Below are 13,699 nucleotides of genomic sequence, written 5' to 3'. Positions count from 1 at the left end.
GCCGCCCAGTGTTGGAAGCTGGCTGTGGCCTCCCGTCTGTCAGCAGGAAGGACCCCCTTGTCCTGAAACACACCCATCGTGGGCGTACCCCGGCGACCCCCCTGATACCCCGGCGACCCCCCTGATGCTCCGAGAAGTTGCACAGGAACGAAGCTCCAACCTCACACTCGGGAGGTGCAGGCGGGAAGGCCCCCTCCCTGACACCTCCCCCTCAGGCTGGCCCACGCCCACTCGCCCGGCTCCCGCAGGCCATCCCGCTGGTCCTCATTACAGCCTGTGATGAAAGGCCCGGCTTGTTTTTCAGGCTGGGCAGTGAGTTATTGATCAACACTGATAGCGCGAGAAGCTCGCCCTCACCCCGCACTGGCAGAGATTAATGAGCCTGATTCCCAAGCATGATCCTAATTAGGCGCAAGGAAGAAAGGAGAGAGACACAAAGGCCCTATTCTTCCCAACAACCACGGACCTGTCCAGGGGTGGAGAGGGAGGAGCAGGAAACCGAAGCGAGAAGCAGGTAAACGTGTCCCAGCACCTGAGCGCTCCCTGCCAGCCCGTGAGCACACACAGTGGGGAGCAGGGGCGCCTCCTGCAAGGATCACACGTCGAAACGTATGTGTAGCCCTGACCGGCGTGGCTCAGTGGGTAGAGCGCCAGCCTGTGGACTGACGGGTCCCAGGTTCGATTCCCGTGAAGGGCATGTGCCTTGGTTGCTGGCACATCCCCAGTAGAGGGTGTGCAGGAGGCAGCTGATCCATGTTTCTCTCTCATTGATGTTTCTAACTCTCTATCCCTCTCCTTTCCTCTCTGTAAAAAATCAGTAAAATATATATTTTTTAAATGTATGTGTTTTCCATGCTTTGCTCCCTTCCTACGGATGCACAGGCAGGCACTGGTAAGCGGGGGCACCTGCTTGATTGGAAGTGCCTGCTCCAGGCTCGCTCAGCTGTGGGGACTGAGGACGCCGCGGTGGAGGAAGAACTCAGCTCCATAGGCTGGGGGCACGGCTGGAGGGGAAGGGGTCATCGCTCTGCAACCCGAGCAGAAATCATGAAAAGAACCACAGCTGGGAAGCGGGAGCCAGCTTATTCTGTTACCGGCGTTTTTCTAGAACTTTTCAGCTAGGATCAATGGCCCACATGGCTCTTCGCAGGTGGCAGGGAAGGCAGCAGAAGGCAGGAGGGACTGCGAGGCAGCAGCCGGGAATCTGACTTCCCAGCTTCACACGGAGCTGCCCTCTCCTCGCCTGTGAAAGGGGGACAATGAACAGCCCACGGGCTCAGCGGTGGTGATGGGAGCTGAGGAGCTCAGGGGGCATGGCACACAGCGGGCACCGTAACCCCGAGGGAAGCACGGACGCCTGGCACTCCGGCTCCTCAGTCACTAGCACTTCTCAGCCGGCCTGGCCGTGTGGCGGGCACCGGGGCCCTGCCATCGCGGAGATCTCAGCGCCTGGGGAGCCGGATGATGGGAGCCCACGGTGTGACAGGGAAGCACCGTGGACGAGGACCCCGCCGGGCTGATAGCCGGGCAGGGGCACACGCTGCCTGGAAGGAGTGCCGCTCCGAGTCTGACCAGGAAACGCGGGGAGAGCACCAGGCGCCAGGGTGAGCTCGGAGGGTTAGCAACAACAGGGAGCCGCTGTGCCTGCAGCAGGCAGAGGGCGACCTGACCGAGAAAGGCCTGCCCCTCCCACCCGCACCCACACCCACCCACACCCACCCCAAAAGGAGGCCCTGCGAGCCTCCTACTCAGGGGGGTGACCTGTGTCTGGATCCTGGTCCAAACCAACCAACTAGGGAAGTACATCCGGGAGACACGGGGGAATGTGAACACTGGACACCGGATGCTGGTAACTCTAGGTGGGGTGCTGTGGGGGTTTGCCTGAAGCCGCGTCCTTCAGAGACCCCTGCAGCATGAGCAGAGGCAGCGAGGGGCTGGCTGGTGTCGCTGGTGTCGGTGGAGGATCGGAGTGACTGAAGGAGAAGGGCCCTGTGCTAGGCCACACACTGCCCCAGGGACCACGCAGGAGGCTCCTGAGAGACTCGGCCACGCAGGGCGGTGTGGGGCCTAGCAGGGGGGCAAAGCTTCACCCACCAGCCGGTCTCCCCGCGCCCGTGTAGGACCCCGTGGCGTGGCCCCGGGGCTTCTCCGAGGTCCCCAGCAGGCTGAGCCCCTCCTGGGGACGGCTCCGGAGGAAGCGCTGTGTCCCGGTGCAGCCTTCGGGGAGGGAAGGGGGGGAGGAGGAAACGTGTCCAGATCTGCCCGGGAGACGGGGAGGCTGGTGATGGGGAGGGGAGAGCGCCAACCCGTTTGGGAAAAGTGGATTTTGCAACCACCTGGCCGATGCTCAGTGCTTGGGGGGCCTGGGAAGGCCGATGTGTAATATCTGGAAGAGAGGCTGTCTAAACAGAGTAATTAGGAGGCTGCTTTGTAGTGATATGAAAGAGAAGGACTGGGTTTATCCGACATCAAAGGACGGGAGACACAATGGGCCCGAGGCCCCTGGGCAGCGTGGGTGGGGCTGGAGCAGACTCCCGCAGTCTGGGCGGGAATCAGCGTTCCCAGAGTGTGTATTTTGAGGATCGCTTTGAAGCCCCCACCCCACTGCCACCCCCACCCTCATCCCCAGCAAATCTTTCTCCCGCTCCTTTAGCACACTTCCTAAAACCTAGCTCTGGTTCAGCTTTACCTGCCCGAGGCCGCCTTTCACAGGCAGCCTTCACCAGGAGCCTGCCCCCTGTTCGCTGTTGGGAACGGGGTGCTGAGAGACTGCTCCCTTCTGAGGATAAACCAGGCCGGGTGGTGTGTGTCTGTGTGTGTGTGTGTGTCTGTGTGTGTGTGTGTGTGTGTGTCTGTGTGTGTGTGTGTGTGTGTGTCTGTGTGTGCAGGGACCAGTCCTCCCATCTGCGCTCTGAAGCTCCGCGGAGCCGGGTGGGCATCCTGCTCTGCCTCCCTGGCCAGCAGCCGTGGGCAAGGCCCCCGCCTCCCTGAGCATAAACGGCCTGGCCTGTGGAATGGAAACGCTGGTCCCTAAATCGCCAGGCAGGAGTGGTGCAGGGAGCTGGAGAAAAGGAGGCAAGAGGATCGTTTGGGGGGTTCCACTGGGCACAAGAACTGAACCATCACCTCAGGGCATGTTCCCCGAGGCCCCGGGCCAAGCACATCCTGCTGGGCCCGGCTGTCCCCAGGCTGGGCACCCACGGCTCAGCCACCAGCCCAGGCCAGCCTGTCGGAACACAGGATGACTTTTGAGGTTCATTGAACCCCAAGATTCAATGGTTCTTGTATCTCAGTCTCGCGTTTTGAGGTGTTTTGTTTTAAAATAGTCTGGTAAACAATGTACAGAGTAGATGAAACATGAATGTCAGAATATCCTACATAATAAAAGGGTAATATGCAAATTGACCCTAATGGGGGAACGAAGGCTAGCCCGTGTTTCCCCGAAAATAAGAAATCCTCTGAAAATAAGACTTACTTACAGGTTTCCTTCTGAGTGAAATATAAGGCATCCCCCTGAAAATAGCACCCCCCCAGGCTAAACATGAGAGATTTGGTCCACTGATTCTGAAAGAAATGGAGTCACAAGAAATTCACCAGGAAATTCAGGAATTGGATTGTTATGATGATGTTCCAGAAGATGATGACATGATTGTCATTGAATAAATGGGTAAATTCTTGATACTGTAGGATTCACAGTTTGTCTGGTTTGTGTTGGCAACTACCATACTACCGTACCGTATACAGGCAATAAATTTCCTTTATTTGCATTTAACAATAAATGTGTACCGTATTCTTCTTCATGGAAAAATAAGACATCCCCTGAAAATAAGACCTAGCGCATCTTTGGGAGCAAAAATTAATAGAAGACACTGTCTTATTTTCGGGGAAACAGGGTATGATGCACACTGACCATCAGGGGGCAGACACTCAATGTAGGAGCTGCCCCCTGGTGGTCAGTGCACTCCCACGGGGGTGAGCCACTCAGCCAGAAGTTGGGCTGAGGACTGCAAGGCAATGCTGAGGATGTCAGGGAGTGGGCCTAAGCAGGCAGGTGGACATCCCCCAAGGGCTCCCGGACTGCGAGAGGGCACAGGCCAGGCTGAGGGACTCCCCTACCCCAGTGCACGAATTTTCATGCACAAGGCCTCTAGTTGATAATATTGCCTGTTTTTGTGTTTTTCATAATAAAAAGTTAAAGTCAGAAAGGACATGTCAGGCTCTTGGAGCTCCTGTTTCCAGGCAGTAGAGCTGAAGTTGAGCCCAGGGGCTCCCGCCTCTCCCTCCCTCTGAGGCTGCACCACGCTGGGATGGGCGCTGCAGGAGACGCTGAGGTGCCCACCAGGCCAACGGCAGCAGAGCCGGAAGTCACACATGCCCCCAGGATGCTGGCCCAGTGCTCTGGGACCCAGGAGGGACAGTTTGCTCAGAGGACAGGGGGCTGGGGGAGGGGAGAGTCAGGGAGGGCCTAGCTCCTGGCTATCAGACTAATAGCAGCAGCAGCAGCGGCAGCAGCCAACACTGGCTGGGGGAGGGGGCTGTCCTGGAGTGTCCTTCACTTTCAGGCCTCGCAGGCCCTGGATTTGTCGCCGAAGCTGCTAAGGCCCTGGATTTGACGCCACTGGGTTGGGAATATGTTTCCACTGAACTGAAAACTCTGAGGGGAAACGGGCCCTGTGTGTGCCTTCGCCTGAGGCAGCGCCCCAGCGGACCTCTTGTCTGGGAAGCAGGGCGGCCTCCCACTCACTGGAAAACAAGAAGGGAAGATGTACCGCCCCGAGCACACATCGGGTAAATGACTGAGGGTGAGGGTATGAGTGTGTGTGCATGTGTGTATGTGAGTGTGTGCATGTGTGTGAATGCATGTGAGTGCATGTGTGTATGTGAGTATGAGGGTGCACGTGTGCCATGAGGTGCTAACGTTTGAACCTGGAGAGAGGACCAGCGCGCCTACTGAAAAGGCGCCATCCGTTGAGGAGGGTGTCATCCACCCGAGGAGAAACAGGGTGAGTGCCTGGAACACAAAACATGACTTGTTTTTGTAGAACTTATGTAAAAGCGTCTAGAATATAACACTCAATGAACAGCAGGGGCGTTATTTGAAGACACATCCAAGAAGGGAGTTAGGATCAAACAGAGACCTTAGAAAGTCAGGGGTCTGGGTTTGAATCCTGACTGACCCTGTGACCTTGGGCTTAATCCTTCTTTTATTCAACCCTTCCTTTTCCATAACTGTAGACTCACAGCAGAGTTACAGATATAGCACAGCAGCCTCTTCAGTCCTTCACCTCACTTCCTCTAATGTGAATATCTTACCTCACCATGGCACATCATCAAAGCTAACAAATTAACAGTGGTGCAGTATTAGTAACCAAATGGCGAACTTTTTTTCAGATTTCATGTTTCTCCCCACATATGTCCTTTTTTGTTCCAGAATCCAATCCACCATACCACATTGCATTTTTAAAAAAATATATTTTTATTGATTTTGAAAGGGAGAAGGGAGAGAGAGAGAGAAAAAAAAAAAAAATCTGTCAGCCACCTCCTGCACACCCCCTGCTGGGCTGGAGCTAGTAACCCAGGCATGTGTCCTGACCCGGAATCAAACCTGGGGGCCTCTTGGTGCATGGGTCGACACTCAACCACTGAGCCACACCAGCCAGGCCACATTGCATGTGTTCAATCTGGGACCATTTCTCAATCTTTCCTTGTTTTTGCATGACTTGGCCACACTGCAGAGTACTGAGAGAGTGTTTTGTAGAACGTACGTGGGTTTGTTTGGCTTTTTCTCATAGTTAGACCAGGGTTATGCATTTGGGGGAAGAAGAGCACAGACGTGAAGTGCCCTCATCACCATCCTGTCGGGTACAGGCTGTCATCACGACGTGTCCTCACCCTGGCCGGGAGCTCAGTTGGTCAGAGCATCATCCCAATGCACCCAGGTTGTGGGTTTGATCCCCAGTCAGGGCACACACACACAGGAATCAAGCAATGAGTGCGTCAACACGTGGGACAACAAATCAATGTTCCTTTCTCTCTTTGAAATCAATAAAGTTTAAAACAAACAACACCATTTGTCACTAGTGGTTAAGGTGCTGGCTGCTGGGTTTCTCCCGGACAAAGTTCCTGTTTTCCCTCCACGGCCTGCTCCTTGGAAGCCAGCACTGAGTCCGGGCGCCCTCCGGGACGCTCTCTGAAGGAAGGGGTATTCGGGTGTGTACTTAGAGTTCTTCTGTCAGGTAGGCTTGTCCCTCCTCCCTTGTTCTACTTAACCCTTTCAGGCCTCGGAATCTCCTCTGTGAAGTGGGAGAATAGCGGTGCTCCACCGAGAGGGTGGTTGGGAGGTTGGAATGACGGAATCTGTGGAAAGCACTGAGCTTTAGCAGAGGCTAAATACCGCCTTCGGGAATGATCCAAAGACCCATCACACAAAGGCGGAGTCCGTACCTCCAGGCCCTTCGGCAGCCGTCCATCTGCGCTGGTTTCCCCCGACCCCATCTGAGAGGGGCCGCGGGCCGGGTGGGCGCTGGCCTGCTGGAAGCTCCTCCTGCGAGCCCCGCTAAGGGGCGGCCGGGGCCTCTGCAGACACCAAGTCCAAGCTCCCCGAAGGCCCAGCCGGCCGGCAGAAAGGGGGCAGCCAGGTTGGGACAACCCGGAGGAGCTGGGCCGAGGTGTGACGTGTAAATGGCATTGGGCTGAAATAGCCACTCTGAGACAGAATCGAGCAGAGCCCGCCTGTGAGCACTCGGCAATTACTCTTTGATCAAGTGGTTCCACGAACAACTAAATGAAGAACACTGGACTGGGGATCCAGTTATTTGGGGCTTGCATTCCAGATTTCCCGCCTTCCCCCCCCCCCCCCCCCCCAGCCTGCTGTGTGACCCTGAGCGAGTCACTTCCCTTGTCTGGGCCTCACACTCCATCTGTGCAAACTGAGAGGAAGTGGGAAGAGACAGGGACTAAGGCCAGGCTCCAAAGGCCAGGCACCGGCCTGAGGTTCCCCTCGGCCAGCCCGCTTTCCACGACCCGGCCTCACCGGGGGACTCCTTTCTGGGCGATCAAAGCCCACGCCGCCATCCGGGAGCTTATCGGGCCTCGTGTGTTAGAAGCTTATCAGCCTGTGCAGCCCGGGCTGTCGCAATGCCGTCCCGCCTGCTCTGCTCTGTGCTTCCTGCGCGCGCTGCCTCTGTTTCTCTTCGTCGCCCCCTGAGGATCCTCATCTCATGTTCATCCTGCCTGCGGAAAGGGCCACGTCAGTTTTACCTGCAAATAAGATCCCTGAGTTGGGGCCCTCGGAGGGGGGTCCTCAGAGGTGGCCCCGCTGGCCTCCCTCTGAAAGGAGAGTCCACCCTGCTCCTTCCTCCCTGGTCATTTTTAGACCAAGACAAGCGAAGGAGGGGCTTGTGGACCCTCGCCTTCCGAGGGGAGGGTCAGCCTAGAGCTCCGGTCACTCATGGCCTTACTGTGAGTGTCCTGGACCTGGCGGTGGACAGCAGTTCCCTTGGCCTCAGGAAGGAAGCTCGGAGTCTGGGGAGAGATGTCGCCAGACAGGCAGGAAAGGGCTTTTCAGAGCTGGGGCGGGGAGAGCGGGAATGACGAATCATCTTCAGCATTGGCTTCTTTTCCATCCTGGACCTCTCCTTCCTGGGACGGCTTTCCAGTCCGAGCGGCCTCTGCCTCTGCTGCCCCCGCATCGCAGTGTGTCCAGCCCGGCGTCCGTGTCCCGGCCTTTCCCGTCCCTCCAGCTCTCCTGGACTCACTGCGGCCTCTGGTGACCGGCCCAGCGCTCCTTCAGCTCCCAGCGCTGGGCGCCCCCTGCTGCCTGCAGCTGATGGGACCGTTGGGCAGAGGTTGGATTTGGGGGTGGCTGGTTCAGCACCCCCTGGGCCACAAACTTAGCGATCAATCAAAAAGAACTTCTGTGTCCCAGGCCAGCACTCCGCTGGGCACTGTGAGCGCTCAGTATGACGCAGGCCGGCTCTGCTGGGCGACAAAGGCCTGAGCACCCCTGCCTGCCTGCTGCCAGGTGCTCGTGCCTGTTCCCAGGCCCCCTGACCTGGCAGCCGGCCCCCGTGCTGGGCCAGCCTTGCCCGTCTGAGGGGAGCATCGAAGACCCCTGTGAGGGGGGCAAGCGAGGCAGCATCACAGTGAGGCGCTTCCTCTGCGGGTCCTCGCAGCTCCCCTTCCACTCCCCACGCCTGGTCCTGGCCTCGTCCCTGTGCCTCCCTCCCTCCCTCCCTCCCACGAGTCTGGTTTCCATCTTGCGAGGGCCAGAGCCCTCCCCCCAACCCCCTGCCCAGCCTGCAGGCCTCTGGGCACGGGCACCGCCCAGCACCAGGGTTGACTCTCCCAGGAGGCCCAGCATCCAGGACCTCCCCATTATGGGGGCCTTTGGGAATATTTCAATTTCATTTTAAAATATACTTTAAAGATATTTTTAGAGATATCTTTAAAGTATATATAAAAGATATATATATATATATATATATATATATATATATATATATATATATGACATCTTGTAAAGTATATTTTAAAATATACTTTAAAGAGAGAGGAAATAAATATACTTTTTGGTTGAGGAAAAAGCTTTAATACACAGCACCCACATATTCATCTTCATACCCACACAGTCGTAAAGCCTAACCTGAGCCCGTGTTTCTGATGGAGAAAGGGGCCCTGAGGGCAGCAGTGCCAGCCCACCCGGCCCCACGGCGCCCAGCGCGGCCGAAGGCAGATCCTCGGACGAGGCAGCGCCAGGATCCCCTCAGGATCCCCTCCGGTGGAGGCTTTGCTTTTCATTCTTTGTTTCCTCTCTTAACGAAGACGTGTAACGCTCACGTCGTCAGAGAACAAACAGAGCCCTGGCTTGTGCTTCACGTGCACTGCTGGCTGGTCCTCCGTGTCCCTGGGGACTGTGGACTCAACCCCTTTGGGGGGACGGAGAGCATCCGGGTGCTGGGCCAGAGGGCAGGCACCCCTCCCCGACCCTGGAGCCCCTTTCTCCCTGCAGCTGCTCTTCCTCCCCCGCCAGACCTCCCCTGGCCGTCCACCCCCCCCTTCTGCCGCCAGCGGCCCCTCCGGCGTGTCCTCAGGCCTGGCCTTCTCAAGGGTTCTCGCAACTTCTTAGGCATCTGTGTGGCCTCCCCCAGTTCCAGCCTGCTTGGCTGCCGGCTGCCGAAGCAAAGGACCACAGGCCAGGGGCTGAGCAGCAGAAATGCATCCTCCCGCCCCTCTGGAGGCCTGAGATCCAAACCCGAGGCGCCGGCGGGCGGCTCCCCTCCGGTCCCAGGTGGCCGCCTCCTCCCTGTGTTGGCAGAGCGCCTTCCCGGCCCGTCTGGTCCTAATCTCTCCGTAAAGACCCGGTCTCCAAACTCAGTCACAGCCTGCGGTCCGGCCGGGTGTCAGGACTTCACTATGTGGCTGGGGGTGGGGGTTAGCTCAGGCCCTCACACCCACCGCCGCCTCCCTCCCCAGCCCAGAACTGCAGGCCCTGAGCCTGTGAAGGGCGACAGACAAGCTAGTGAGTAACAGGCGACACGGAGCTTCCGGCTGCAGGTGGGGATGCGGGAGCCCGGCTCCCTGAGCACCACGCCCAGTGTGGAGGCCGAGAGGCCGCTCTGCGCGGGAGGAGGGAGGACTCTCCCGGGAGGACCGCTGGCCACGCCTTGGGGACACTGCCTCCAGCTGCACTGTGTGAAGTGACGATCGGCAATGGGAAGGGTGTCTCTGCTCTAAACCTGTGCGTGTCCTCTTCCCTCCGCTGACAGTAGAAGCAGCAGTCCCCTCCCCCAGGCCCACCGAGCCCACAACGCTCCGCCTGCACACTGCCTGCCCTTCTGACCCAAAGTCTGATCCTCGTTCTAATAATTACTCAACACCTCCAGCTCCAAATTCCTGAATCCAGTTCATGAAGAACGCCCTGGAGGACTCACTTTGAGGGGAGACTCTTGCATAAGCCTAGTCTGTACGTAGCCAGTTGTTAGGGAGAACATTCTTGGAAGGATGCTCACTCCTGAAGGGCTTCCCCTGGGACCCCTGGTTTCCTTGTCCCGCCTGGTGCGTGCTCAGAGGGTGCTGGGCCCCGCTCAGGCTCCTGTCCCACCGGGTGTCTCCCTCTCTCACGCGGACCAAGAGCCCCTCCTGGGCTCTGCGCCCACAAAGACCCTGGTGAAACCCTCACAGGACAAAGGCTCCGTCCCCGGGGCAGGTGGTTGTTCCCAGGCTGCTTCACCCGCACACTTTTTGTTGCTTCTTTTCTTCCTCACACGTCACAGTGAACAAGGCCTCGAGGCTGCCGGCCCAAGACACATTGGGTGTAGCCGTGCCCGGGACCCAGGGCGAGGCTCAGCGGGGTGTCCCCCCACCCGGCTGTGGTTCTGCCTAGACACCCTTCCCACCTCGGTCCTGACAGGAGCTGGGCACGGTGTGTGTGTTTGTGGACTAACACAGACGGCAACACAAAGCCTGACTCTCCACATAGAGGGCCAAGGGCACAGAGCCCAGGTGACGGCATTTCACCTACAACATTGCCCAGCCTCTTATGGAAAAGGATGCTATTTATCTTATTTTCAAAATCATCAAGCCTGTATAATAAAGAGGTGATATGCAAATTGACCATCACGCCCTCACAAAAATGGCTGCCAGGCTGGCAAGGGAGTTGGTGAGGGATGATCAGACGACTGAACAGTAGGCTTTGTGGGTGACTAGGCCAGCAGGGAAGGCAGTTGGGGGCAACCAGGCCAGCAAGGGGTGGGGGGAAGTTGGGGGTGACCAGGCTGTCAGGGGGGGCAGTAAGAGGTGACCAGGCTAGTGAAGGGAAGCAGTTAGGGGGGACCAGGCCAGCACAGGGAACAGTTGGGGGGAATTAGGCTGGCAGCGGGAGGAGGGGGGGAGGGCAGTTGGGGGCAACCAGGCCAGCATGCAGAGGCAGTGAGGGGTGATCAGGCTGGTGCAGGGGAGCAGTTAGGGGTGACCAGGCAGGCAGGCAGGTGAGCAATAAGGAACCAGCGGTCCAAGGAAGAGGGTGCAGGCTGGGCTGAGGAACCCGCCCCCCCCCCCAATCCCTTGCCACCCCAAGCACAAATTTCGTGCACCGGGCCTCTAGTGGATTAATATTTTCAGTAATCAGTGGCCTGTTTTACCAACTACTACCCCTCTGAAGTCGGGGGGGAGGCTCACCAAATTAGTAAATGAAATGTGAATCACATCTTTTAAACAAAACAACTTCATTGCTTCAAGTAAGTGTGGACGCTGAAGCGAGATACACTGCAGGCAGGAGAGCCCCTTTGGGGTCTTGGACGAAGACGGGGGAAGGTGTGCCAGGAGCGATCAGTTACTCTATGGAAATGGGCGGTGTGTGTCCTCCGGATTCGCCTGCTCCTTCTCCTCCACAGGGACATCTGCTGAAGGCAGCCTCTGCTCAGCGGACTTGGCCCTCACCGTTTCCACCGAAGTAAACGCCAGCCCAATTCTGCAAAACATCACACATTCCAACACGCTGCCATTAGGTACATTCTTGTACAGTCCCCTGCTTTATCCCAGGCTCTTGAAATGCTTTTTAAAGAAACTGCTGGGACCTCTGGAAAACAGGCTGTTCTGGTATTTTACTTTCGAGAATCAGTCGCAGAAATGTTGGGGTTGTGACCTGCCTGAGTCCCAGGGCCCAGGCTCCCCACCCGCCATCTCCGCCTCGGCCTCTGGGCACCAATGCCCTCTGCTCACCGCCCAGCACTCGGAGGAAAGGCCCTGGTGGGAACGGAGGCCCCTCCGCACGGCCTGGCTGGCGGTGGCTGCCTGGCACGGACCACGTGCCCATCCCAGCCCCGGGCCAAGGGGGACGCGGGGACTTGTTTTCCACACGCAGCTCCGGGCCACGAGCACGGAACCCCACGGCTCCCTGGCCAGCGGGCGGTTTCACACTTCTATTTTTAAAAGCCACCGAGAGGAGTCACCTGGGGGGTCGGGTGGTTGGGCGGATGTCTTTCCAAAGTTGTCACCGCGGGCACAGGCCCTGTCCTGGCAGCCGTCCCAAAGCAACTGTGAAACCAGAATGCCACAAGCGGCCGCTCTGCCAGCCTGCTGTTCAGAGGAGAGAAACAGACGCCGCCACGGCCCTGGCCCGCACAGCCTGTCCTCCGGGCGCCCAGGAGCGCAGCCCAGCCGGCCTCGGCCCCCTCGGGCTCCGTGCAGGCGCTGCCATCGGCCTGCAGGGGGCTCGGCGGCAGAGCCTGCGGAGGGAGGCCGGCACCAGGGGCTTGTTAGGGGGGGTTCTTGGGACCCTCGCCTCGGAAGAGGACGGAAGTGGCGGGAAGGGGGCAGTGGGCCTGTGGGTGCCCTGCCCCTGGGTGACCCCTCGGAACTGCAGAGGAGGTTTGGGGGTGGGGCCGGTCAGGCCTCGGAGCGGCCACCTGGGGCGGTGGCGGGGCTGAGGGCGAGGGCGGACCCCTCAGGCCTGGCTGTGGGCAGCACCCCAGCCGCGGAGTGGAGGGGGGGGGGGGAAGCCCCTCCTTCCTGAAGCGGGACCTGACTGCTCCTGGCACCTGTGACAGCATCCATTTCTCTTCTTTCAGCTGCAAACGTTTAAAAAATTGAGGCGACATTCACAAAGCACAAAATCAAGAGAGTGACCCTTTTAAAGCGTACCGTTTCGTGGCATTTAGCGCATTCACAATGTTATGCAACCACTACCCATAACAAGTCTCAGCATATTTTCACAGACCCCCCCAAACCCACCAAACAGTCACTTCTGTCCCCCCCTCCTCCCGGCCCCTGGCGACCATGTCTGCTTTCCTTCTCTGCGCGTTTACCTGCTCCAGACACTTCACAAACACAGAACCCTATATGCGACCTTTTTGTGTCGGGCGTATTAGCTTCAGATATACAATTCACCCCCACTGTACCATTCTAGTGACCGACGCATAAATATCCCATCGGGTGGATACACTGCGCTTGGTCTATGGGTTCATCCATCGGAGGGCATTTGCGTGATAGCATGGCCTCTTTTTAAGAAGGAGCTTAGGATCGTTGGACGCTCCCCATCCCGGAAGCTGTGCCTTCACCGCGCCTGCCAGCAGGAGCAGCCCCTGGGCTCGCTGTGTGGGTGGGGCCTCTCACCACTGCACACCACAGTCCAATTCTGGGGTCTGGCATGGCCACTCTGAGCTTACGCTGCCCTCCTGCCCCCACCCGCCTGCCAGGGGGGCTCAGGCCAGCCTTGCCTGTCGGGCCACACCAGGGCATTGCTGGGTGCCGCCTCTCTGTCCCCGGAACCAAGGTGGGGTTCGGGGCTTTTTGCCCCAGCCCTTGGCTCAGCCCCTCTTCCATTTCCCTGGGTGCTGAGAAGGAGCGTTTCCTGCTCCCCCTCTAAGCCTTGGGCCCCCTCCTTGGCTTGAGGTCAAAGCCACCATCCTGGCAGACACAGAGGCCGCCCCCATGGCCTGCCAGGCTCAGCCCCTCGGTGACTCTCCCCATGGCCCTCTGCGGTTCTGACCCTCCCGCCTCAGGGAGACCCGTGGCCCGGCTCGGACTCCTTTGCAGGGCCAGGGTGAATGCTGGCCGAGCCGCCACGTCCCCGGCTCCTCCTCCGGCTCCTCTGGATTCTGTCTGCCCAGCTCACGCCACCCTCCCTCACTCAGCCCTTGTTCCCTGTTCTCGGGCGCTCATAGGTGCTCAAAGCTGCTCAAATTATGTTTGACTGAAG

The sequence above is a fragment of the Pipistrellus kuhlii genome, unplaced genomic scaffold (assembly GCF_014108245.1).
Source record: "Pipistrellus kuhlii isolate mPipKuh1 unplaced genomic scaffold, mPipKuh1.p scaffold_m20_p_1, whole genome shotgun sequence".
In the NCBI taxonomy this organism is placed as follows: Eukaryota; Metazoa; Chordata; class Mammalia; order Chiroptera; family Vespertilionidae; genus Pipistrellus; species Pipistrellus kuhlii.
The sequence above is the reverse complement of the archived record's forward strand: the minus strand, read 5'-3'. Positions refer to the sequence as shown.